Source organism: Pleurodeles waltl, chromosome 2_2 (assembly GCF_031143425.1).
Source record: "Pleurodeles waltl isolate 20211129_DDA chromosome 2_2, aPleWal1.hap1.20221129, whole genome shotgun sequence".
Classification (NCBI taxonomy): Eukaryota; Metazoa; Chordata; class Amphibia; order Caudata; family Salamandridae; genus Pleurodeles; species Pleurodeles waltl.
Window position 1 is genome coordinate 217,371,285 of NC_090439.1, and position 26,640 is coordinate 217,397,924.

At 43.9% G+C, this 26,640-nt stretch overlaps 1 protein-coding gene across 20 annotated transcripts in view; it reads left to right on the forward strand.

Annotated features, from left to right (window-relative positions):
- Positions 1-26,640, forward strand: part of CTNND2 (catenin delta 2) — a 3,139,673-nt gene that overhangs the window by 704,602 nt on the left and 2,408,431 nt on the right. The gene's annotated exons all lie outside the window — the stretch shown is intronic.

The following is a 26,640-nucleotide window of genomic DNA, read 5'->3' on the forward strand; positions in this document are numbered from 1 at the left end:
TTGTTTTCTGCAGGTCGAGCCGGGGCGTCGGATGCACAGTGGGAAGTCTCACGCTTCTGGTGGGAAACGTGAAGTCTTTAAAGTTGCTTCTTTGTTGCAAAGAAGTTGCAGGTTTTTTTAACAGAGCCGCTGTTCAATGGAGTTTCTTGGTCCTTGGGTGCAGGGCAGTCCTCTGAGGCTTCAGAGGTCACTGGTCCCTGTTGGATGCGTCGCTGTTGCAGTTTTCTTCGAAGTTGGGAGACAGGCCAGTAGGGCTGGGGCCAAAGCAGTTGTCGTCTCCGTCTTCTCTGCAGGGCCTCAGGTCAGCAGTCCTTCTTCTTGTTAAGGTTGCAGGAATCTAGTTTCCTAGGTTCTGGGTGCCCCTAAATACTGAATTTAGGGGTGTGTTTAGGTCTGGGAGGGCAGTAGCCAATGGCTACTGTCCTTGAGGGTGGCTACATCCTCTTTGTGCCTCCTCCCTCTGGGGAGGGGGGCACATCTCTAATCCTATTGGGGTAATCTTCCAAACTCAAGATGGAGGATTTCTCAGGGCAGGGGTCACCTCAGCTCAGGACACCTTAGGGGCTGTCCTGACTGGTGGGTGACTCCTCCTTGTTTTTCTCATTATCTCCTCCAGCGTAGCCGCCAAAAGTGGGGGCAATGGCCGGAGGGGCGGGCATCTCCACTAGCTGGGATGCCCTGGGGCACTGTAACAAAAGGGCTGAGCCTTTTAGGCTCACCACCAGGTGTTACAGTTCCTGCAGGGGGAGGTGAGAAGCACCTCCACCCAGTAGGCTTTGTTCCTGGCCACAGAGTGACAAAGGCACTCTCCCCATGTGGCCAGCAACATGTCTGGTGTGTGGCAGGCTGGCAGAAACTGGTCAGCCTACACTGCAAGTCGGGTATGTTTTCAGGGGGCATCTCTAAGATGCCCTCCGCGTGTATTTTACAATAAGTTGTACACTGGCATCGGTGTGCATTTATTGTGCTGAGAAGTTTGATTCCAAACTTCCCAGTTTTCAGTGTAGCCATTATGGTACTGTGGAGTTTGTGTTTGACAAACTCCCAGGCCATATACTCTTATGCCTACCCTGCACTTACAATGTCTAATGTTTTGCTTAGACACTGTAGGGGCATAGTGCTCATGCACATATGCCCTCACCTGTGGTATAGTGCACCCTGCCTCAGGGCTGTAAGGCCTGCTAGAGGGGTGACTTACCTATGCCACAGGCAGTGTGAGGTTGGCATGGCACTCTGAGGGGAGTGCCATGTCGACTTAGTCATTTTCTCCCCACCAGCACACACAAGCTGAGAGGCAGTATGCATGTGCTGAGTGAGGGGTCCCTAGGGTGGCATAAGACAGACTGCAGCCCTTAGAGACCTTTCCCTGGCATCAGGGCCCTTGGTACCAGGGGTACCAGTTACAAGGGACTTACCTGGGTGCCAGAGTTGTGCCAATTGTGGAGACAGAAGTACAGTTTATGGAAAGAACACTGGTGCTGGGGCCTGGTTAGCAGGGTCCCAGCACACTTTCAAATCATAACTTGGCATCAGCAAAGGCAAAAAGTCAGGGGGTAACCATGCCAAGGAGGCATTTCCTTACAATATATATATATATATATATATATATATATATATATGTGTGTTATATTTATTACATTCTTATTTAAAGTGTCAGCATAAAATAAATAATGCCCATAACTATTTGTAGAGTGCACAGCACTCTACTGAGTTATGTATTAGTGGTACTTACCAAACAATCAAGGTGCATATTGGTGAGTGTGTGAAGAAATTGGCTAAGGAGCCCTCCGCTGCTTTGTCAAAAATGTACCCTTTCCAAAGATGTTCAATAGAAAGCTGCAGAACGCAGATTAAACTAGGCTCAGGTCAATGATGTGCAATTCTTGCTTATACAAACCTTTAACTTTAAGGATGTAAGAGTACTTTGCTTGTGGTCTTCATCAATTCTAAACATGACACTTTCCAAGCTGAAGATCCATGTTGGAATAGACTGGTAAAACCAAGCCCTGATCCTTTTTCTGATTATTTATGAGTCACAAAGATGCATTGGCCATCAGGAACACAAACATTATGGGTTAGAAAACTATTTTAAAAAACTGGAAATTACAAAATTCACATATCAGCATCCTGAAAACTATTTGAGGAGTTTCTGACATACAGTGTTAGACCTGACAGCCTTAGGGTGGTCACCCCTAACTTTTTGCCTTCTCCCCTCCACATTTTGGACACTATTTTTGCTGGTTTTTAGACTTTGCGCACTTTACCACTGCTAACCAGTCCTAAAGTGCATATGCTTTCTCCCTTTAAACATGGTAACATTGGATCATACTCAATTGGACTATTTAATTGACTTATAAGTCCCTAGTAGTGTACACTATATGTGCCCAGGACCTGTAGATTAAATGCTACTAGTGGGCCGGCAGCACTGATTGTGTCACTCACTTCAGTAGGCCCTTAACCTTGTCTCAGGCCTGCTATTGCAGGGCCTATGTGTGCAGTTTCACTGCCAATTCGGCTTGGCATTTAAAAGTACTTGCCAAGCCTAAAACTCCCCTTTTTCTACATATAAGACACCCCTAAGGTATACCCTAGGTAACCCATAGGGCAGCGTGCTGTGTAGGCAAAAGGCAGGACATGTACCTATATAGTTTACATGTCCTTGTAGTGTAAAACTCCTAAATTCATTTTTACACTACTGTGAGGCCTGCTCCCTTCATAAGCTAACATTGGGGCTTCCCTCATACATTGTTTGAGTGGTAGCTGCTGATATGAAAGGAATAGGAAGGTCATATTTAGTATGGCCATAATGGTGATATAAAATCCTGCTCACTGGTGAAGTTGGATTTAATACTACTATTTTAGAAATGCCACTTTTAGAAAGTGAGCATTTCTCTGCACTTAAATCTTTCTGTGCCTTACAATCCACGTCTGGCTGGGCTTGGTTGACAGCTCCTTGTGCATTCACTAAGACACACCCCAAACACTGGGTACTCGGCCTCACTTGCACACATCTGCATTTTGAATGGGTCTTCCTGGGCTGGGAGGGTGGAGGGCCTGCTCTCACACAAAGGACCGCCACACCCCCTACTGGGAGCCTGGCAGACAGGATTGGACTGAAAGGGGACCTGGTGCACTTCTAAGCCCCTCTTTGAGGTCGCCCCCACATCAAAAGCACATTTGGGTATGTAAACAGGGCCTCTGCCCCTCCCAACTCAGACACTTCCTGGAGAAGATAACTGGAACCATAACCTGCATCCTGCCACAAGAACTGCCAAAGGGCTCACCTGACTGCTTTCTGTGAAGGACTGCTGCCTTGCCGTTGGCCTGCTGCCTTGCTGCTCTCTGGCTGTGGTGAAGAAGTGCTCTCCAAGGGATTGGATAGGGCTTGCCTCATGTTCCCTGAAGTCTCAGGACCAAAAAGACTTCTCTCTTGCAGCTGGAATCCTTGTGCAGTAAAAATTTGACGCACAGCTTGCTCAAACCGATGCACAGCCTGCCCCGCAGTGAGAAATTCACCGCATGCTGAACTGGAATGACACAGCGCGACTTCGCAAGGAGAAGATTGACGTGGCGCCTGTGTTGCGACCGGAACTTCGATGCACGGCCCACCGGATCCACGCACAGCCGACCTGGGATGATGCAGCCCGACTTCAAGAGGGGAAATCGACGCAGCACCTGCCGTGCGGGAGAAAAATCCACGTAACGCCCACCCGATCAATGCAGAGCTTGTGACTTCGCTCCTCAAGCCCAGGATTCCACGCACAGAACCCGGGGTGTCTGAAAACCCCGCCACCCAAAAAGGATCCACGACCGAGCACCGGAAATTGACCAGAGTACCAAAACCAGCAAACACAGATCAGAAGTAAATTGTAGGAAGAGGGCAGAAAGTTTGGGGATAACCCTGCAAAACGAGCCATTTCCAACATCCTTACATGCATTAATAATTTAATAGTGTTAGAATTCCAACCGAGAACCTTCTTGTGCAAAATACACAGAAAAAATCATCTGCGTCAAAGCCTATCACCTCAAAGTGATGAAACCAAAAGTCAAAGTAAGAAGCTATTTGTGCTGGTATGGCATACTACCAACCCTGTAACACAGAAGGCAGTTCCCAATTTATGAAGTATTTTCCTTGGCTACTGGGCAGAATCTATGGTGCGTGCTGTTGTTTATCACTGTGTCCTAAGGGCTAAGTATTATTACGATCCCTTTGTACGTCTGACATTTCAAGGGTAGTGAAGAAGAGCAGTCCAAGCTTACCATGTGAGGTGATAGAGGGAACAATATGACATAAGTAATTACACATATTAAATGGGTACAGCACAGTCAGTGATAGTCACTGCTGGCCAGGTTTATCCTAAAATGTTCTGTGAGGGTCTTCAATCCTATGGTTATCAAGATGCAGTTATTTTGTTTCTGGCCAGTTACACCACAATGTACTCCTGGTTCTTGAATGATTCACTTCTTAAAGAAGACATACAGGCATGCTTCAATGAACCGGTATTTGTTCTTTGTATTCCTGGTCAGGGACTTGCTCCTATCCAATCGCTCGGCAATACAGATTTCTTTTCTGCCAAGGCAGGCAACAACTACGCTTGAGAGGTACAGCTACTAGCAGAGTTCTTTCCTTCGGAAACTTCTCTTTGTTAATGCAGTGTTTTTCTGAAGTACAAATGAAGTGTCATTTCTGCAGTCCAAGAGACATGTACTGGGTGTTACTGGGAGAGCCACAGGAATAACAATATACAGGCTATCATGGCCACAATAAAAGGCAAAAAACACATGTAGGGCAATCATTTTGTTTAACCATCACCGGCTTCTTCTCAGGATTCCATTCATTCTGCGCATGTTCTTCCAACCAAATGGCATACATATAACATCAGAGAGAACACATCCTACACCATCGAGGATAATATGGACCATTGTTATGCTGGACTCCTGGCGAGGGGTACAGGTAAAATTGCCTGTGTGCCTGAATTTGAAGAAGCGTCCTGCTATTATGGGGCAGTTGGCACACTCACTTATATTCAAAATGCACTTTGGGGGAATGTGCACACCTTTCTTTGTCATAGGATGATCACTGACCTCACCCACTTCAACAAAGAAATGCATCAAATGTACACATCAAATGTACATTTTTTTTACTGAGAAAGTCCACAAAACTTACCTAGACGTTTCTGCCCTCTAACCTACTGCCACTCAGCAAACATCCATGGCTCATAGAGGAGCCACTGTGCCGGCACAGAGATCTTCATGAAGCAAACGGAGATCTCTAAATATGGTGGGCTTTAGTCCATAAGGATAGCAGAAGTTATAACCTCTGCCTTCCTGGCAGAAGGATGGCCAACTGCCATTTTCTAAACATATAGGGGCATATTTATGAGCCCCTTGAGCCACTTTGCACCACATTAGCATCTTTTTTTATACTAATGTAGTGTTAGGTTGGCAAAATCACCACGCCACTTCGTAAACCCTTGCGCCACAATATGCCTGCACCAAACATAATGTATGCAAGGGGTTTTCCAGCGCGGAAAGGCCCAGAAAAATGGAGCAGTGGAATCCATGAGATTCCACTGTGCCATTTTTTGTGTCCTTTTTAATGCTTGCCTAAGGCAGGTGTTAAAATTACGCTCCCATTGTTTTCAATGGGCCTGTTTTCACTTTGCAGGATTAGCAGCAACATTTTTGGTGCTAATCCTGCAAAGCACCAAACTAGCGTCAATATTTTTCACTCTAGTTCCCTAACGTGCGCCATGGTGCGCCTTATCATAAATATGGCGCACACATGTTGACATTGGGGGGGCACAAGAAAAGTGGCTTACAACGACATGATGCACCACTTTTCATAAATATTGCCCATAGTACCACCTATTCCATTGTTCTCTCATAACTCATTCAACCTTGAATTACAGTATTACTAAGGTTGCTGTTACCTCATCTTCAGGTCACTTATACCATAGCATAATCATTTACATTTTACAAATCCCATATGTGAACCCTGAGTAGGTGGCCACTAGCTCTCTCAATGTTTCCGTTATTGAGCATGTTCCACTTCTTTCCTTACAAGAGCCCCTCCCCTATACAGCTCCAATGCACCTTGACTTCGCAACCAAAAATCTGGTTAAGGCTTTACCCACACACCACCCTACAACAGCTGTACAAAGACAATTCCTGCCACCAACATGCAGGTAACTTGGCTGCAAGCCATCGAGGAGGCCGGGCATTTGCCACCTCAAGCGGACATCTAATAGAAGATATACTCACAACTCGCCCATTACGAGCAGTACATATTAGACACAACCCCTGGCACCTTCGCAGGAATAACATGCACTAGACGGAAATAAGTCAACTTTCCTTCTCTTGTAATGCCAATGAATTGTTCCACTCGTCAATTGGACACAGCAAAAAACTATACCTGTTCTTCTATATGATTTTTTTTAAAACACCAAGGAGCACAGTCTGTTATTAATGCATTGTTCAAGTGTTATTCCACAATATAGATGATCGAAACACGCTATGTTTCGAAAATAGAAGTTAAAAGATCTCAAGTGTGCGTCATGCATCAACGTACATATTACAAAGCATACTAAATCCTTCATTAAGTAGCTGGTGAGATACTTTGCTGTTTTTTACTGCTGTGGTGCAGTTGTCATCTGCTTTTTGAGATATTGTTCGGCTTTTTCTTAACATGACCATGAATGAAAAGCAAAATCAAGCAAGATGATGCTTCCGGGCCCCGTGAAAAGCGCCGAGTCACTCCGCTGCCCCTCATTAGAATTCTTGAGATGGCCGGGCAGTGGGCGGGGCCTGATCCCGTGGGGCGCAGGAGTAGACAGGGCCCATTGTGCCTTTCTGTTCATTAGGCTGCAGCACACGACATTGGGCTGCATTTAGGGCCCAAGCACGTATGGCTCTGCAGTGGTAGTGGCGTTCACACAAGGCGGCACTGTTCCCACTCCGATTGTAAAAGAACATTGTGTTTATGGCAATTCGGTTGTCTTTGTAAAAAAAAAAATGGTCATATCAAACAGAGACGGGAAAGAAAATGTTGGCATAGTGGGTAACACGCTAGTTTCCACCATCAGTTTTTCTAGGCGGGCTCGACAGTTGGCAGGTGTTCTCTAAGCACCTGGCACTGGGCACCATAGCCAAGAAAACAATATTTTGGAAGTGTTTATGAAAGTCGTGTCATGCTACCCAATACGAAGCAATTTGTTTCTGATTTCCTTCAAGCTTGCTCCAAAAAACATTTCAACACACACATTCAGCCCATTCAGAGGTGTTGGGCGCGTTCGCTACTTTTTCCCAGCTCTCAGTGAGGAGTTTTCCTCACAACCTCCTGGTGTTAAACAATGTGGGACGGGTTCAAATACGAACTGGGCACATTATGGGAAAATAACAGTGATCGTGCAACCGAAGGGCGCCCAAGGACAGCCCGCTCCAGGGAGAACTGCTGAGAGCCAGCACCTGGCCAGGGGGGCATTTGTTCCCACTCACCCCTGCAGTTCTGAGGACCAAACAGGATCAGAATTCTGATTTTCGACGTTTGAAGTGGAAACGGGACTTATTTTAATTGATAGTGGCATACGGTGCCCAAATAGCATGTATGTGGTAAGACAGTGCAGAGGTGTCAGGTACTGTCCCATTGTCAGTGTCTCTGAATGAATGAATGGCCAGTGCGCATTCTTGGGTGCATTTATCCTTGCTCCCAACGTGGCCCCTTCTCAACAGTTAGTCAAATGTCTCCAAAGTTACACGGCCATGGATAAAATAATCATTAAAAAGTTGTATTTTGGGGGACTCAGGCTGAAAGTTAATTGGACACCGATCCTTATCCATTCTGTGTCAAGTCAGATGACTGAAGTTGAACTGTCTAATTTTTCGCTCATGTCCCAGGTTCCTTTTCTACCCAGTTGTTGTTTGTTGTATCTCAGATAGAGTGCAAATGTGTCAGTGTGCGTCAGGCGCTCCCAAAATGGATGCTTGCACGGCGATGATAACCTGACTTATAAAATGAGAAACATCCACACTGCGTTTGATTGAAGCGCAGCACATTTTCGGAAGGCAGCAGGAACTGTGCGCCTTCTACCGCAGCCCGAGACTCCGAAGAAATGTGTAATTAATTCTTCCCCTGGGGTGAAAGCATTGCCTGTGAAGTAGATTTCGCTCATTAGACTGCCATAGCATGATAACCTTTTGTTTGCTAGGCTGCCTCATCGGAGGAAGTCCAAATCGACAGCTTTCTTTCCCTCGGAGGGCAAAAAGTCGGAATATTCTGCCGTTTGGGTCTGGGAAGTGGTCCGATGAAGTATGTGCCGTGCCCGAGAAGGAAATGAAAGGGTGGCGGGGAGACTGGCGCATGATACGCTGAACCCCGCTGCTGGCCTTATGTGAACTGGTAACCAGCAATTCAACTGCAAATTAAAATCAATTCCCTGGCACCGTCTGCGAAGTTGGAATCATTCTCTTCGCACGCAGCTATCTCTGCAGCATCTGCGCTAATTTGGGCATTTGGGAATTTATTCCCTTGAAAGTTTATCAGAAGTAGAGACTGACTTCTGGTAGAGCTAGCACTACCCCCACACACACACACACACACACACTCTCTCTCTCTCCACCCCGCCCCCCCCCAGTTCACAGGCCATAGAGGTAGTGGTAGGGACAGTAAGTACGCAGAGATCTCATAGTCCTTTGCTTTTTTGTGGTTTCCACTCATTGTCCAATGAGTGGTCATGGGGTCAACCTTGTTATGTTATGAGGGCTAAAAGCGTTTGTGATGTCACTTCCGCTACAGCTGGCATTTTGTTGAGCTGAAATTCAGACTTATTGGAACCATTTCCCGAGTGTCACTGGAGACGAATGGATTAGTTAACTTGTCGCTGGCTTTCTGGTAACAAGTATATTTTATGATGTTTTAATTTATGCGAATATATCAATACATTAACCACACACTGTTGTGAGGGCATCTCTGCCACGTGGTATTTAAAATAGTTGATGGTGTGGAGTGTGTTAAAGCTGAAATACGAAAGGAATACGGTCCAGTTCTAAATGACCGTGGTATAACGGAGTATTCTGTCTACCCCAAAGATCGTCATATTTTGCAGAATAAGGAACTCACGGCAAAACAATGGCTTGTGAAAATTGTTCCTACCAAGAACATAGCTCAGCGGTTTGACAAACAAAACAAATATGACCTGTCTGTCCTTTCTAAGCCAGATGCTAGTTAGTCAGCAACAACCGTCCCTCGGAACTGGACAATGGCGTTTCTAAAGTGAACGTAAGTGCTGGAGGGACACATTTGGCCACAGATATTACATAGTGGATACATTGATATGTGGCAGGAGTACGGTCTGTTTTTTTCTGTGTTGCCTCTTGGTACATTCTGTGGCAGTGGTGGGACTCAAGAGGTGGTGGCAGGACAGAAAGGGCTTGGGTACAGGCCCCATCTGCTTCTCCCCACTCATGACCGAAGTGTCCGGGATAACACTCTCCAGCAGACTTTTCAGTGTGTTTCAGCCCTTTAAAATGAGCAGTTGCAATAAACTGCATGCATGTATGGTTTCCTTTTCCCGTTTGTATGCATTCTAACAATTACGGTGCACTCACTCATTACTCGCTCGCGCCTCGTCCTTGTAGCCCAGATCCCACTAGTCAGCCGAGAATGGGCCACTAGAAAGACCAGGTCCCTCAGTATCACTTTTACTTCAGGGGACATTCTGAGGGATGCGGTGTAAAGGATGGTAGGAGGCGTGCAAAGATTCTTAGTACAACTTCAGACAATACTAGCTCAGTCCTCAGAAGGTGTCCTGCAGACTGTGCGCACTAACCAGTCTCCAAGTAAGGGAATTTTAGATGGAAGACCCTTCAGACGAAGGTCACAATCACCCGAATGCGTCCCTTGTCCCATGCAATTCACTTACACAAAGGACCTGGCTGATTGTCAGTTTTCAGGGTAAAGTTACCACTTTGTTGTGTTGCAGCAGTAGTTGCTGTTCTACCTTCTTGATGTTTTTGAGTGACAAAAATTAGTAGTTTATTTATGCACAGCCAATTGAAACGTATATGATGTGTAAACGTCTTTAAAATATTTTAAAACAGATAAAAAAGTAAACCAAATTCACTACCACAACAAAAACATCAATTTTACCAACATACCAAGGGCTTGCCCGAGTTTCTCACCACTAATTTCAAAAATAATGTTTGTAAATACTTCTGTTGTATAAGTAAGAAATAAATATATTGTTTTCGATTAATTAAAATAATTTCAAAATACTTAAGTAAGAGAAATGTCTAATAACAACAATAATCATACTACATTCCAATTAATTAACTAAAAAGTGATTAACGCTGAGAAATCTTAAAATTCTACTCGAGGAAGAGGGTGATTGTCAAGCGTTTTTGCTAAAACAGGATAAAGTCATGTGATTAAGATAGTTATAATAAAAGTTTTAAAAGTTGGTTTGGAAAAACTTTGCAAAACAGCTAAGGGCCAGACGTAGCAAACGTTTTTTCCCATTCTGTGTCCATTGGAAAATGTGTTCGTACATATGGCCCTAAGTTCTTAGATAATCTTAGTATTTTTATATACAATGTCCTATAGCATTGTTACATCATGTGATTTTGTTTGCAAGAATGATCTGTTCAATATAAATTTGTTGTGCTCCCTTGACTGTAGGACAGTAACATTGAAAGTGAAGTAATGATTTGTCTTCGTAATCATAAAGACTACATCATCGATTTATAATTGTTTGGGAAGACCTAGATGATCTGAATTATTTTTATGGGAAAAAAACATTAAATGCTTTCAAGGTATTTTTTGTCAAACTGCTTTATGCACTTGTCGGGCATGTTGGGAGTTATAGGATGCTATGATGAAATTTGCAAATCTATTTTTGGCCAACTCAGTGGTATCCTCCATGCAGTTTAACATTGTTGTTTGTGTCTTAATCACCTTTTTGGGGCCAGTTTTGTGTTTTTATTTCTCCAGATGGTGGTATTTCAAGACATTGGATTTCATCTGATAAATAACTGGTCCATGAATTACTGTTATCATTTCAGTCCTCTATAGTTAAACCGATAATCTGTTTCAAACTGCTTTTAGAGTTGATGACAAGTAGGGGTTGGTGTAAATCGCGTAATTTGCTCTATGTCAAAAAACAGCAAAATGATGAAAGATTATTTGTATTTACGCAGGGGGTTAACTTTGTATTTAGCACTATTTTCTTAGCACAAAATACACCCTTGTGTCCAAAGTGAACCAGAGAATACATTTTGTGGTAATAAATAATGCTAAATGCAAAGAAGAAGAACAGTAACAGCCAGCAGCCACTCGCACTGTGTTCCTGTGCTCTTGTGTAGGCATTTATTTCTCTAACTAACTCCAAATTACACGAATGGGTGTAGCTGGATACTTTTTTTGGCAATTTTGTGTCACAAGAGTAACAGCAAATTAGCAAAATGACTCCAATTACTCCAACATAATTAACATTTTGCTAGGCCTAGTGTAAAGATGACTACTTCAGGACGTCGGCTTGCATGCTAAATCCTACCTCACAAGGCTGAAGTTTGGGCTTATCTGTTCTCTTGAGGTACTCTTTGGCAGAAATAACAGCTTTATAAAGGTAGTACTGTGAATCAGATCCAAAGTGCATGCAAACCGAACCGGGATCCCTTGACTACCATAAATCCAGGCAGGGATAGGTTTTGCTGTTGTAACCTTTAGGATTGCGCTGGCCGTCAGGCTTTGTAAATTTGTACAGAGTCTGAAAAAAATGGAAGAGTGGCACCTCTCTGCCTTGTGGTTGCTAATTAATGGTTCTTTTCAGCTAGCCATGTGCTGTAATTGTCAGAACCTGGGGAGTTTCCAAAATAGATGGACTGGAATGCCATGATTGCTTGGATTTATTTGCATATTTTCTGAAATTCATTACTTTTGACTTTTTTCAATTTATTTCTAACATATTGTTGGTTGTAAGTGTGCAATACGTTTAAAGGTCTCTGAAGTCCAATGTAAGTTTGATCTCATAATACAATGTCATCCGCGTACATCACAATCTGTAGTCAGTAGTCCTGTTTTCTAGGTGGACATGATCTTGCTTTGTTGAGTGCTTTACCAATATCAGCTGTATAGAGGCTGACAAGTACAGGGGCTAACACACACCTCTGTTTAAGACCTCTATTAGCGTCTATTTGCTTTGAGACACCATAACCATTACCAATTCTGACCGTACCCCAGAAGTAGGAGTATATTACCATAATGGCATTTGGTAAGGGGACAGGAATTCCCCAAGCTGGCAGTTTCTTGCCCTAGAATGTGTTGGTCTACTATTATCAAAGGCGGCTGAGTAGTCAACAAAACAAGTGAAAAGAGAACAGCTTTTCTATGTGATTGCTTGATGGGCCAGGAATATGCGCACAATGTTGTTGACTGAAATGCAAGAGGGTCTAAGACATATTTTAAAAAAAGCATAATGTTTGCTTTCTATCCATGCTTTTAATCCCTGCAATAAGATTGTAGCATACACTTTGGCTTTAATATCTGGTAACAGTATACAGCAAAAGTACTTTGGATCTCAGCGGTTAACTTTTCTAAAAAGAGGACATAAAATGGCACCAAGCCATGATTCTGTGACCGCGAATAGATAAAAGGCAAATTATATAAAGGTTATAACCAGTTACCCAAAAGTCTATGTCTGCCTTGAGCAGAGTATTCGGTTAAGCCCAGAGGAACAGCCTTATCTACATTATTTTAGATCACATTAAGTGCTTTTTTAGTTGATTTTACAGCTAGGGTCTTTACTCCCTCTACTATGAGGGGCCACAGATTCTTGTGTGGACTGTTTGTGGTCTAAGGCCAAATCCATAGTATACTCCAGTGTATAATTGTTGTTGTGGTATAGTTGTAGAATGTGATGTTCCAATTCATCAGCACTTACTCCATTTTCCATACTCCCATGGCTCTTAATAGTGGAGACGTACACTTCAGAGTCACAGTTATGCACAGCCAGTCTTAACTTACCTACTGACTTATTGGATTATCAAACTTGAGTGTAATCATTCGTTTTTGCATGAAAATATGTTTACTCAAATCTCACTGCCACCCAATTCTCACTTCTGTTGAACCTGAAGATGTGTGCAAACCGAGGGAAGGTTCTACCATCTGTAGTCGAAAAGTGAGACTCCTTTTATCCCCCCTCCCTCTGCCACTCAGACTGAATTTCATCCCCAAATGGCAACTTATGGTGCTTGTTTGTCCCCCCTCCTCTCATTAGCTTGCTTCTTTTTCAGAATGTTAAGGCATGCACCCTCACATGTTATGTTTATCTTTATGAATGGTTTTGGTTTACGAGGAGTTTGACTCTGAGGGACACATTTACCATTAATTCATGCAACTCGGCACAGCAAGGGAATTTGGTGTGCTACATTGTGAGAAAGGGAGAGAGGAGAAATACTCAATATTTACATAAATATGGATCGGTTCTGCTCTCTCCTTGTGCTGGTGCACTGTGTGTTGCCTAGCAACAATGCAGGCCCTCTTGAACCGTAGTGCAAGGGTGACAGAAATGTGGGTAGGATTCTTTTGCTTTGTAAGGGATACCTTCCTTCACAAACACAACCCAAAGAGCAATATTCATCTTCCTACATGTGCTGCAGAATGCAGAACACATGGCAAAAAGAAGATATTTCTCCTAATCATGCCTCTGTCTGGTAGGTGCACCATTTTGGCAGAAATCCAAGTTTACAAGTCTTTATAAATCTATGTTTGCATCAAAATACATGTATCACACATGCTCCACCCATGCAGAGCTGGACTAGGAATTTAAAAGAGCCCTGGCAAAAATGAGAAATTCAGCTCCCATTTGCACCAAGTGGGTGACCCCGATGCATTGCTCAGTATGATATTCTCTGGGGTAATTTTGGAAAAGTAAAACCGAAAATATTCCAGTACATAAGACCCATTTCTCCATCTGTTCTTCTACTGACGCCTAAGCTCGTTCTGTTGATGAAGGCAGGAGCAGGTGCCAAGGTATCTGTTATTAGGGCACATGTGCAGATGTGCTAATGTGTTCTAAAACCAGCTCCAAAAAATCAAAACAAAGTTAGCAACTCTTTCAAATTGCTGCTGGGATCGCATAACATGCACCACCACTCCTGGAGGACAAAACAGGACTCCAAGTGTCAAAACCAGCATCCTGGGGTTCCAACCTCCCAGGGGGATTGACAGTTTGCCCGGCTGGCCAGTCCAGTCATGCACCCATGTAACACCTACCCAACAAAAGTAATGCAAGGCAGGGCTATGTGCTGCATTGGGTTACTTTGTATTTACTAAAGTGGCTTTACACTGCTTAGTATAGACATAAATGTGACACAATCCCAGTGCAAAATTTTAGTAAATCTGGGCCTGAAATCATGGAGGCAAGGGCGTATGGTTAAAACTTGATCTGTGTATACCACTTAATGCGGGGTTCTGGAAATAATACCTGTTATTGTAGGTATGGTCTGTATATGGATCGACAGGGCGCTTTACAAGCCTCACTTCATCCCAAGCAAGCTTCAATCAATTGATTGTCATTTATTTGTAATTTCATGACTTCCTAACATTTACGTTAAATCAAATTATAGTGCAGGAGCACTGACGCTGATTGCTAAAGAAAAAAGAGCAGGGCATGCTATGCATGGAAGAGGAGAGCAATACCTCTTTCAAGTATGAATCACTATAGAGTTTTAAGGTCATGCTATCACGACAGCCAGCAAAGGGTATGTGTTTCTTGAAGTTTAATTTATTAGTTCAGACTACAGGCTGGGAGTGTGACAGTAGAAGGCATTCATTAGTCGTCACCATAAAAGTAGACTACGAAAGACATGTGAATTTAACCTCCTCATTTCTACCTTTAGATGAGTTCAGGGCTAGACTGTCCTTTCTGGAATTTCCATGGTAGGTCAGAGTCTGACAGTCAACGTACACATTTTGTTTGAACTCTGCCCCAAAGAAATTAGCAACAAGGATAAACATGGCAGTAAATCTATTCTGGTTTAGTGATCACTGAGGCTGCATTTTAAAATATCTAAGGGGGTTCGGTCAACTGCTGCAGCGATCTTTGTGTGCCCATCAAGTCTCAGTGGATAATAATGATAAGATAACTCTTGTGGTTAATGCACTTGCTGGAGAGATCTGCGATTTGTCTAGTCACTGTTTTGACTTGTAAGGTAACATAGAGGAAAAAAGTGACTCCTTCAAAACACACCGTGTAATATGCTGATCACAGATTTTTATTTTCTGTAGCTAGGGAAGTGGGCTACTGCTTTTGACAGCAAGATCATTTTGCTACTTGCAGTTCATAAACTGCATTCCTAATAAGCAGAGTGAACACTGAACTGGCATCAAGAAGTTGCATGCAAACTGCAAGACATGGGTTTAGAACCATATTGTTTTTTTTCTCAAGCTGTTGTTATTATAATAATGATTAAACCGGTTTCCTATGGAGTAATATAAGGGAAAAGGGACCTCCTGCCATACATGATAAGGAAATTGCAAGCCACTGGGAAGTTCCATAACCATATAGATGAATGAGACTGAAGGCCAAGTGCGTCTATAAAGTTATGAAATTGCGAGATGACTTCCCTTATTCTTATCATGTATGCTAGGGGGTAATTTATTGCAAATAATACATGATCACACAATCACCTTTCCCACATGCCATTTAAGACCTTGGTGCATAGCTCTTTCATTTGAAAGGGCGAGCATGTTTGCAAATACGAAGAATAAAAATAAAACCCATAGTGCAAAGTTAAACATATCAAAAACCTGTTTGATATTTGTTTCAAACAGATATTAGAAGCAGTTCAATGCTAGTCAGTTTAATAGAAAAAGGCTGCAGTAGCTCAAACTGTGTAGAAACATGCAGAAAGAGGCTAATTTTCTCTAAGGAGTGAACAAATAAGCATATACTCTGCTTGTCACTGTAACCTATTAAAATAAAGCAGAAGAAAGAAAAGCTACATTGTGTTTCATTGCTTTAAACAGTTACTTCAATTATGCTCCGTGACCTGCCTTTTACCTCGCAGCTGACTGGCTTTGGGCATTGTGACATCAGAACCCAACCGTACTAACTTATGATAGTCGCGTTCTGACATATGTCCTTTATAATCAGCAAGTGGGTGAGTCACAAGTCACCTGTTGTACATAAATTTGAGACTGACGTTTAAAGAAGGATTACAGAATCCCATGTATTATGACGACCTATAAGTAGGGACGACCTATAAGTTACGTTTTAAATCCTGATTTTGTGTTCCTTCCAGTCATGCACTATTAGCATGTAATGCCTACCACTAAGGATGACACGTGACTCCCACAGCTTCTAACTCCTACTGTTGTATGTAACACATCCTGTACACTGATTCACAAACTTGTTTGTCAGAGAATAATATGTGCATGTGATGTAAAGCACTATGACACCCTACATTTGGATGAGTAGTGCTACAAATAATTACATTTGAAAAATACATGACTAAATACCATTTAAATTGCTATTTATGCAACTACTCATAAAGACCGATACAACTGGCATTCTTACAGTGCTTGCATATTTCTAATACTGTAGTTAAACAAAGTATAAAAGACCTGCCTGCAATTATTCTTAAGTCCCTGTGAGGTAATAACAAGCTGTGGGATTTTGCTTCCTCCATTGCATTGGTATCTTAGTGATAGACTCCATATTCATCCCCACCAAGATCTTGCTGAAACTAAAGTAGGACTGATGGCCTCTTAAATTTAGCCTTTGTTTTGGGTCCAGCTGGAACTGAGAATAAGAATGCCCATTTTCCTCTTGCAGTTTGCTGCTTGGAATGGAAAAGAGACAATGTGTAGGCACTGCTGAATGTGTCCTGTGTCAGCCAATTACACTAGTACAAATTCAACGCATCTGCTGGGTCCAGCCCAGATCATGGATATGGCTGCGTTATTCATACATGACTGAGTGCCCAGCAGAGTATTATATATGCAGATTGAACGAGCCCCAATGGTACAACACAAAGATATTGCATGTCACCACTGAACCATGTAGAGAAACAAGACCATGGGATGAGTACCCTTATATGGTCACGCAACTCCAATGTGACTTACAATTTGCTTTTCATTTGTATCTAGGAATATTTTATTCCTTAACCCAAATGGGCCTCAAACACGTCTTTATTTAAAAATGCTTTGTTTCCCTGCTGCTCCCCCAAATATCTGTTTCCCTCTCCCACTCCCTCAATTTCCTTTGTAAATGTTGTCTATGAACCCTTCAGTTTCCTTTGTGGTTTGATAACACTTCCTCCCTTTCCCCTGCTTGTAAAGATTTCAGTTTATGGTATATACCCCCATTTTCAGTCATATTTCTAACATGAATCCTCCACGCTGTTCTTCCCCCTTCCTCCCCTTGTCAAATAATTTTCCTTCGTTTTCTGCGCCACACTGCAGTCTCACTGCGCAGCACGCAGGGGAGCCAGGGAAAGGTCAAATGCTGCATGTAGGTCAGACATTGTAATAGAAGATTGGGGGCGCCTACTGGACGCCGTCCCTGTGCTGGAGACAGAAGCGTGACTTGGTGCGCGCTCAGCAGTCGTACGTCATCTCCGTTCACCTGGCCTTATGGGAAGCGCCCACGCAGTCTGTGGCCATCGTTAGACCTGCTCAGAAGCGCTAGCCGCCTGCGAGGAACAGCCGCGGGTTAGTAGTGATGCAATGTTTTCAGTAGAGGGGTGTTTCAAATTAGAACGTGCCTGACATAAAATGATTATCATTCCATTTTTAAGACCGCATCGGCCCACGAAATGTCATGAGTCCATGATGTTGTTTCCGGGTATAAATGTTCTGTAAATTACGTGTTCTGTTTTCTTACGTCACAACAATGTTCTCATTGCACTTAAAACAGGATATAATATCATGCTTTTTGCATGTCACTGACAGGCCTCATGCATTAAACGCGAACCCTGCAGATAATATATAAATCAGCAAGAACAGCACGTACTCCTTTCACAGCACCTTGGACAGCAGCTGTTGAGCGCGCGCCTCGCTCCCACAATAATAACGTTATTCCACGATTTATTTAGAGTCTATCAATGGCAATTTTAATCTGGAGAATAGTTTTCATCTCAAATTGTTGAAAAATTTCCTAACCAAGAGGGATGCGTAGCCGATGGAAGCTGTAGAAAATAATGCTTGGGTGTGCTTGTCAAAAATATATATTTATTTTCGGTGGATCAAGCCCTGCAGCGGGCAGCACATTCTGACCCTTTAGCTTATTCAGCAACGCACAAGCTGCGAGTGGTTGAATTGGCAACAGCAAATATGAGCAAGGTTTGGCAAATTCTTATTCTTCAAAATAGTCTTGCCTTCCATTCGTTCGCATTCGCGATCGGTGTCACTTTAAGTGGTTTATGTAATTTCTCAACAGTTTCAGCCTCCAGTTTCCCAGTAAATAAGACATGATTTGCTGCTATGTCAACTATTGTTAATTCCAAGAGGCTCCTAGCTGCTCCTTAGTTATTGTCCCAGTTGTTAATTACGTAATTGTATTCTTTCATATGAGAAGTCTCACAAGGTATTCTGCTGTATACCACGTTTGTTGATGCACGTTATGATGATTTTTGTTGCTAAGGTGGGTGCACACACCACAAAATGGATTTGATGGAAAAGTGCCTCACTGGTTTATCACGTAGAAACCTTTTTGACGCTGCAGGTCACCACAGTGCAGTGATTGCAGTGTGAGCTAGCACTATGGTCATTTCTTCTCACTAGCCTCACTTTGCCTATGGGTGCAATTAGCACTACATCAATGCTATTTCCAATCTTGATGAGGAGAAGTAGTGGTGTGTAAAGTGTCGTGTGTAGTCTTGTGTCTCACCACACTCTGGCATCAATTGGCTTAGACAATAGGAAGTGACATCACATGTCCTTTGACCCAAAGAAATCCCAACACTGCAGGAAGTGTATTAAACAATCATATATACTGTGCTATATATCTCATGCAAAATAGGCCAGTATGGAGCATTCTGATTCTGAAGGTAAGGCTAGAGAAAGTGAACCAGCAGTTCTTGGGAAAGGAATAGTTGCAAACCAACAAGCCTTTCCACATCAGTGCCACACATATCCACTGACATAAAAACAGATGAAAACAAATATTTTCGGTATATCAAACTACAAGTATATGTGGATATTAACATTTTTGCGATTTCAAAATAGGCTGTTGATACTCACTTTAATAAGTAACCACGTCAATGGGTATTGACCTAACACTTTGCATCCTAAGTAAGGAAATATTTGTAGTGGTAAAATGGTAACTCTGCAGAGCCAGGTCAGGCGTGCTGTCATGTTGTAGTCCAGTGAAATGCAGAGCCCCCCCACCCCAAATTGACACAGATGAGCGTCACCCCCGCTACCAGTGCACCAAATGTGAAAAATAAGATGGTAATACAATGAATTACCATCTTATTTTTCACTGCACCCAGCCCAAGAAGTGTTTGGGGGTGGGGCCATTGCTGGTGACTGGCAGCAGGGGAGTGGCTATCACTCCCCTAGTTTACACTACGCATGGCAGTTTGGCTGGCTGTCTTGAGCAGGCCAGCCTCACATGCACTGTGTAAACCTCCCCACTCAACTGTCTGAGACAGCTGAGTGGAGAGCAGGCATAGGCCCCTGTGCCTGTTGGAGTGTTGAGGCAGCCCGCTCCAGCCAATCCTGGCACTGCTCTTATGCTGCTCATCTGCAGCATGAAAGCAGCATCAGGATTTGGTGAGGGGAACTGCCTGAGGCACCAGGAAGTGCCAGATGAAGACGAGGAGAGTTGGTAAGTACCTTTTTCTTTTTTTGGCCCACTCACAGGCACTGTGAGAAACTCACATTGCCCTCAGCTTTATTTTCAGAGCTCTCAGTCACGGCTTATTCTAATACCGAGCCATGAATGAGAGCGGTGGAATCAGAGCCTAAAGGCATTGTGTTTTGTTCACAGTGCTTGTCACTGGACTGCGGCTCAACGAGCCTCCACTGTTAAGGGTCATCGGCGGCCACTGGTGAAATGTTCGATATGTTGCTGGGAGAACAAGCTGCATTCTATATAGTGCCACATGCAACTCCACAAAACCAAATTTGTGTCTGTTCTGGAATGAAAACGTTTGCAAAGCCATTCCCCGGTGCTCCATAAGTGTTAATTAACTATACCAGAAATGACAAAACAAAGCCATGGGGATTCCCATTGCCCTATGATTTTACAGCAGCATGCAGAGGTGGCCACAAGCATGCAGCACTCAGCCCCATCATTCCTATAACGGAAACATTACAGTACCTGTTAACACAGAGTAACCTACTCGAAGTAGCAAATCTCTGGATTTTTTCCAATGACATATTAATATTATCAGGCAGCACTATTCATCATGTGTTAGTAAATAGTAATGGTGTAACTTGAGGGCAAAAATAGCCTTTGTGCACAAAGTTGTGAGTCTGTGCTGGCCAGTTGGGGTGCATTGCAAGCCTGAGTTTACGTAAGTCTTGCTTCCTCCTTTGGCACGTATCATGCTCCAGTACAGATGGATTAAAGATGTGTGGATCCGCTAGACATCCTAAATGAATCACCGGGGCCTCATTTATAACCCCACAATGCCAGAGTGTTGTAAGTGGCAAACACTGTAGTCTGTTGTATTGAAATTAGTTTCAATTCACAATATTTACTGCTAGGGATTTTGAGAACCATAACATACAGACTGATTTGCCCTCCCCTTGTTGCCTAATCCCCAGCTACGACGCTTTAATAATAACTGGTATTCACTTAATCACTTAAAGAGGTTTTATATAAAACTTGGTAATAAAATAGAGGAACAGGACTGTAAATGACACAAAATATGCACAATACGAGTGACTGAAAAACAGAAAGGAATGGTCTTTAGACAATCCTTTGCACACTCAAAAGGATAAAGATATTTAAGGATAATACTTTACATTTAATTTGGAACACTAAGTTTACAAGTATCTAATACTATGCTCCTTCCATGGGCCATAATACTTAAGAGGTTGTACCATGAGCACTGTGGGGTGGAAGCTACCAATCTGGAACGCCTGCCAGCATGAACTCCCAGTCATTGGCTGTGGCTTTGGCTTCATTTGCGTAGGAGCATCTTCTTCCAACTCAGGTACTGCCCACCCCAGCCAGTCCCTAGAGCAGCTGAGTATTATGGAGCTGGTGTTGCAAAAACATACACTGCCGGCAAGTAGCCAGGGTCTTGCTAGTCTGCATGAGAGTGAGATGAGCGGGGATCACCAGAGGGTCTTAATGAGACCTGCTTGGTTGGGTAGGAGTGTGCATTGGGGGTGTGTGTATGACTGTTTTCGTATACGTGTGTAGCTCACAGGGATTCGCATCACGTCCTGGGGAAGGAAGCGAAGCGACAGTACAGTAGTGCCAGCCGGGTTAGCTGTAGGCGGGAGAACAGTCTTCTGCATCACTCTCCCTGCCTGCATGGATGGAAAGGAAGTACATTTGTAAGCCCCTTGCTAGTGGACATTTCCGACCAGTGGAAGAACAATAGCCTCCACGCAGGCATAGAGCATTTTTCTCTAATAAGAACATGTGTGTTTTCAATGACTTCATTCATACAATCTGCCACGCACCCGCATTGCTGTGAGGCAGTATCAGAACGGTATGTGTGGGGAAAGCAGATCAGGAGGCATTGGACCAATTATGTTCAGAGGACCGTAGACAGATGTTATTGGAGATCATAGCCTGAAAGGAACAGGTTTTGAAGAATTTCCCAAAATAATATTACTATATTCTTCTTACCGAAGGACAGCAAGTTCAGGTAAGCCAATGTAAAATGTCTGGTTGGAAGAGGGAGCACTTTCAGTAAGTAGTCTGATGCTAATCGTGAGAGGTTTGTATGTTAAAATTAGTTTTAGAAGTTTTCTCGATCTTTCATTGGAAGCAATGCAGGAATCTCCTTGCTGCTGTAATGTAGCTGTGTACGTCAAGCCAAATATTCGGTATACTACAAAACTGTGCGTCATTTGAAGCTTTGATATGGACTTTGGTGGCAGTTCCACATCGGCGATATTAACATGATCACTGCAGTCCCTAGTATTGATATCTGTGGTAGAATGAATACTAGATCAATAAACTGAAGGATCCTCAGTTGGTAGCGGGCACAACTTGTGATGTGTTGAAATGCAATTCAAAGTTTAGATCACCACCAAGGTAGACTCTCTGGTTCTAAACCTTCAGTATGAGATGAGGACGAACACACAGTGAATGTGGGCAGCTAAACAGGAGAGACCAAGGGTTCACAGGGCCCAAGATAGGTATCTCCTAAGGAATCTAGGCATGATCCATTGGCTTGCGTAGATGATCGTTTTCCAGAGGGCATCCACTAGGATGACATTAGTCATACTCCTGTGTCACACGCCTATGGCATAACTGCCTGAGCTTCCGGCTTGGGAGCTAGGGAAATCAGGTTCAAGCCTTAGCCTTGGCATCGGCTCAACATGCTGTGATTCTGGGCAAAGCACTTATTGTCTCTATGCCTACAATTCATAGTAGGCTGTCATGGGTGATTTGCCGTGCTTTACAAATCCTGAATTTATTTTTTATTTTAAATGACCTCTATTTGCGGGTTATTGGTTACATCTTTTAGCCTTGAAATGATGATAGGAAAGAGGCAAGCATCACCTGGTCAGTGAAGCAGCAGAATGGGTGGAAACTATTTCTTATTTAGGGAGAAATGTTCTTGTATTTATCTGTGAGAAATGCTACCTGCATTTAGACTGCCAGTGTTTATAATGACTGCAAGAGGGCCAAGTAAGTTGTGGGCTTCCATGGCTACTATCATTAGTTGCTGGGCAGCCTATCACAAAAGTCTAAACACAGCGGGTGATTCTGAATCTTGAAAGGATAGCCAGTTTTGTTGACATAGTATATTGTTTAAGTAATTCTAATTTTCCGTCTTGTGCGTAATCAGAACTGGCCTATTTGTTTTGCCCATTCTCATTGGCTCATATTTCTTACCTAATTTGCCCTTTAGGAAGGGACGGGTTATCCTGCACAGCGTGGGCAAAGCAGTGAGATACTGTCAATTCTACAGTGATCTGTGTTTCACTGTGTGAATTCATCCTATTTTTTGACACCACAACCCTGTCTGTGCATATGGAAGCTGATCCTGAAACAGGTGGGGACAAAAGTGATGCATATCACGGTGACAAATGCCCAACATCATCCATTAGAACCTCTGCTGACCAGTAGCATCAGTACTTTGGCCAGAAGCTTGCACCTGCCCTTGATGGACCGCCATCATGAAATCAGTCTTATCCACACTGATCATAAAGCGCACCTGGTTGCACACTACGGCAGGGGTACTGGTCGCGATCCATAAGTTGTGGTACAGTTCACTGATCCCTCCTTTGTTAAATACTTTACTCATTTTATGATTTTATGTGCAGCCAGTGTAAAAGAGCCGAGGTATTTCTATTTTTGTTTGCAATATATCTCATTTCACTTTTCCTTCAAAGTCCAATGGCCAGATTCAACAGGACACTGACTGATCTGAAGGACTTCCACAACTCACCATACACAGCAATGTGAAGGCCAACAACCAAGACAACAAAAATCGTATGCGTCATGATAACATTGAGATTCACTAGTTAAAACCTCTCATAATAAAATGTCACTCTTAAGAGAATGTTCGGAGTTCTTAATCTTCGTCATTAACAACATTGCATGATATTTCTTGTAGTGGTAATCCTGCTGTGTGGCTCTGCCTGTTCACAACTGCCGTTAGCCTCAAGCTACAGGTTTCCTGAATAATCAATGAACAGTTGCACTATCAGCGTTCCAGAGGATAAAATAGTATGGCTCCTTCCTTCACGGATAGTGTTCGGTTGCCATTTGCTGGTTGATGCAGGGCCTCTCCTGCCGCATGACAGCCGCATTCCGCAGAGGAAGAGTGAAGGCATGGGGGAAACGGATATATGTTTATGCGGGGGGTGGGGGTCGTAGATGAGCGTGCTTTTATACGACTCAAGCATTTTGATATTGCATTCTGAAAAATAATTAGTCCTGGAAACCTTCGTGTTAGTCTGTATGTGAGATATTTCAGACAGTCTTATGAGGTGAAGCCACAAAGCATGTTCTTGTTCCACTGACGCAAGGACAGCCCTGGGGCAGATCGGCCTCAGACAGAACCAGATTCACTTCTTCTGGACACGAGGCACAGTCTTAACCGTCCTTATGTTCGTTTTCCATATATAATTTGCTTGAGGTTCTAAACAACAAGCACAGGTGTAGAGAAATATGAGATTGCGATGTGATAAGGAAGTCTCGCCACATTCCTACTGTAAGTGCAGGCCTCTCCCCCTTGCTTTATACTAAAGGGGGTTCTGCTCCCACAGTAAAGAGAACGGGAGGACCGCACTCTGCCAGGGTAGCGATGGGAGGCACACAATACCTAGTAAGGTAAGACCCTCCTTGCTTAATACGCAGAGGCAGCACACCTTGTGCTCGAGCAGTGAAGAAAGGTCTCCCCTCTCTGTGCACGATGCGGAGATGCCCATCACCCTCCCAACCCCGGAAGGGGAGAAGCCCCTTCAAAACAACCTGTGCAATAAGTAGCTACCTCTCACCTATTCATTGTAGTAGGTAAGAGGTCACTCGCCTTACTGTTGGAATAATGGGAGAAACATCTCATTCTGTCAGTGTAATATGAAAGAAACTCCTCATCCCCACAGAGGAAAACCCAAAGAGACCCCCTGAAACTCAAGGTACTGATGAGAGGAGCTTTAGCGCACATTCTAGGCAGAGGGGGCCCATCTACAGTGAGGGGAGATACACTTATCTGTGATGTCTTTCAATTGCAATGTTTACTGTTTGTTACTGGGCAACAGTTTAGAGATGCATGCAGACATAAGGAACAACCAAGAGGTGCACTCGGGCACAAGGAAGAACCACGAGGTGCACTCAGGCACAAGGACCAACCAAGAGGTATACTCAGATGCAAGGACCAACCAAGAGGTGCACTCAGGCACAAGGACCAACCAAGAGGAACACTCAGGCACAAGGAACAACCAAGAGGTGCCCTCAGGCTCAAGGACTAACCAAGAGGTGCACTCAGACACAATGACCAACTAAGAGGTATACTCAGATGCAAGGAACAACCAAGAGGTGCACTCAGGCACAAGGACCAACCAAGAGGTGCCCTCAGACACAGTGACCAACTGAGAGGTATACTCAGATGCAAGGACCAACCAAGAGGTGCCCTCAGGCACAAGGACCAACCAAGAGGTGCCCTCAGACACAAGGACCAACCAAGAGGTGCCCTCAGACACAGTGACCAACTGAGAGGTATACTCAGATGCAAGGACCAACCAAGAGGTGCACTCAGCCACAAGGACCAACCAAGAGGTGCCCTCAGACACAAGGACCAACCAAGAGGTGCCCTCAGGCACAAGGACCAACCAAGAGGTGCCCTCAGACACAAGGACCAACTAAGAGGTATACTCAGATGCAAGGAACAACCAAGAGGTGCACTCAGGCACAAGGACCAACCAAGAGGAACCAAGAGGAACACTCAGGCACAAGGAACAACCAAGAGGTGCCCTCAGGCACATGGACCAACCAAGAGGTGCACTCACACACAATGACCAACCGAGAGATGCCCTCAGGCACAAGGAACAACCAAGAGATGCCCTCAGGCACAAGGAACAACCAAGAGGTGCCCTCAGGCACAAGGAACAACCAAGAGGTGCCCTCAGGCTCAAGGAACAACCAAGAGGTGCCCTCAGGCTCAAGGACCAACCAAGAGGTATACTCAGATGCAAGGAACAACCAAGAGGTGCACTCAGGCACAAGGACCAACTAAGAGGTATACTCAGATGCAAGGAACAACCAAGAGGTGCACTCAGGCACAAGGACCAACCAAGAGGAACCAAGAGGAACACTCAGGCACAAGGAACAACCAAGAGGTGCACTCACACACAATGACCAACCGAGAGGTATACTCAGATGCAAGGAACAACCAAGAGATGCCCTCAGGCACAAGGAACAACCAAGAGGTGCCCTCAGGCACAAGGAACAACCAAGAGGTGCCCTCAGGCTCAAGGACCAACCAAGAGGTATACTCAGATGCAAGGAACAACCAAGAGGTATACTCAGATGCAAGGAACAACCAAGAGGTGCACTCGGGCACAAGGAACAATTAAGAGGTGCACTCGGGCACAAGTAAGAACCGAAGTGCGTATAAAAACATAAACATGTTAAGCTTGCTAATATTCAAAAGTAGCCATTCAGGGTACTTTATGAGCTCGGTATTCATTTCCGCTGCTTGCCCAGTGGATACTGCCACTTTCTTCTTCCTCTTCTTTTGTCTCTGAATCCCTAGCTCGTTAAAAGGCTTGACTTTTTTTCTCTCACTTTCTCCCGTTCTCCATTTAACGTTCTCCTTCTGTTTCTCTTCCCGGCTCTCAACTCAATCCTCGGCACTTTGTGTTTTAAAGCTTGCTCCGTTTTTCACTTTCCCCTTTCATTACCTCTTCCCTCGCACTCCTTCCCCTCACTAAAGGACCCAGGAGTTGTCTTCCCCAGCGCTCTGCCCTTTCGTGCTCCCTCTTCACCGTCGCATCCCGCT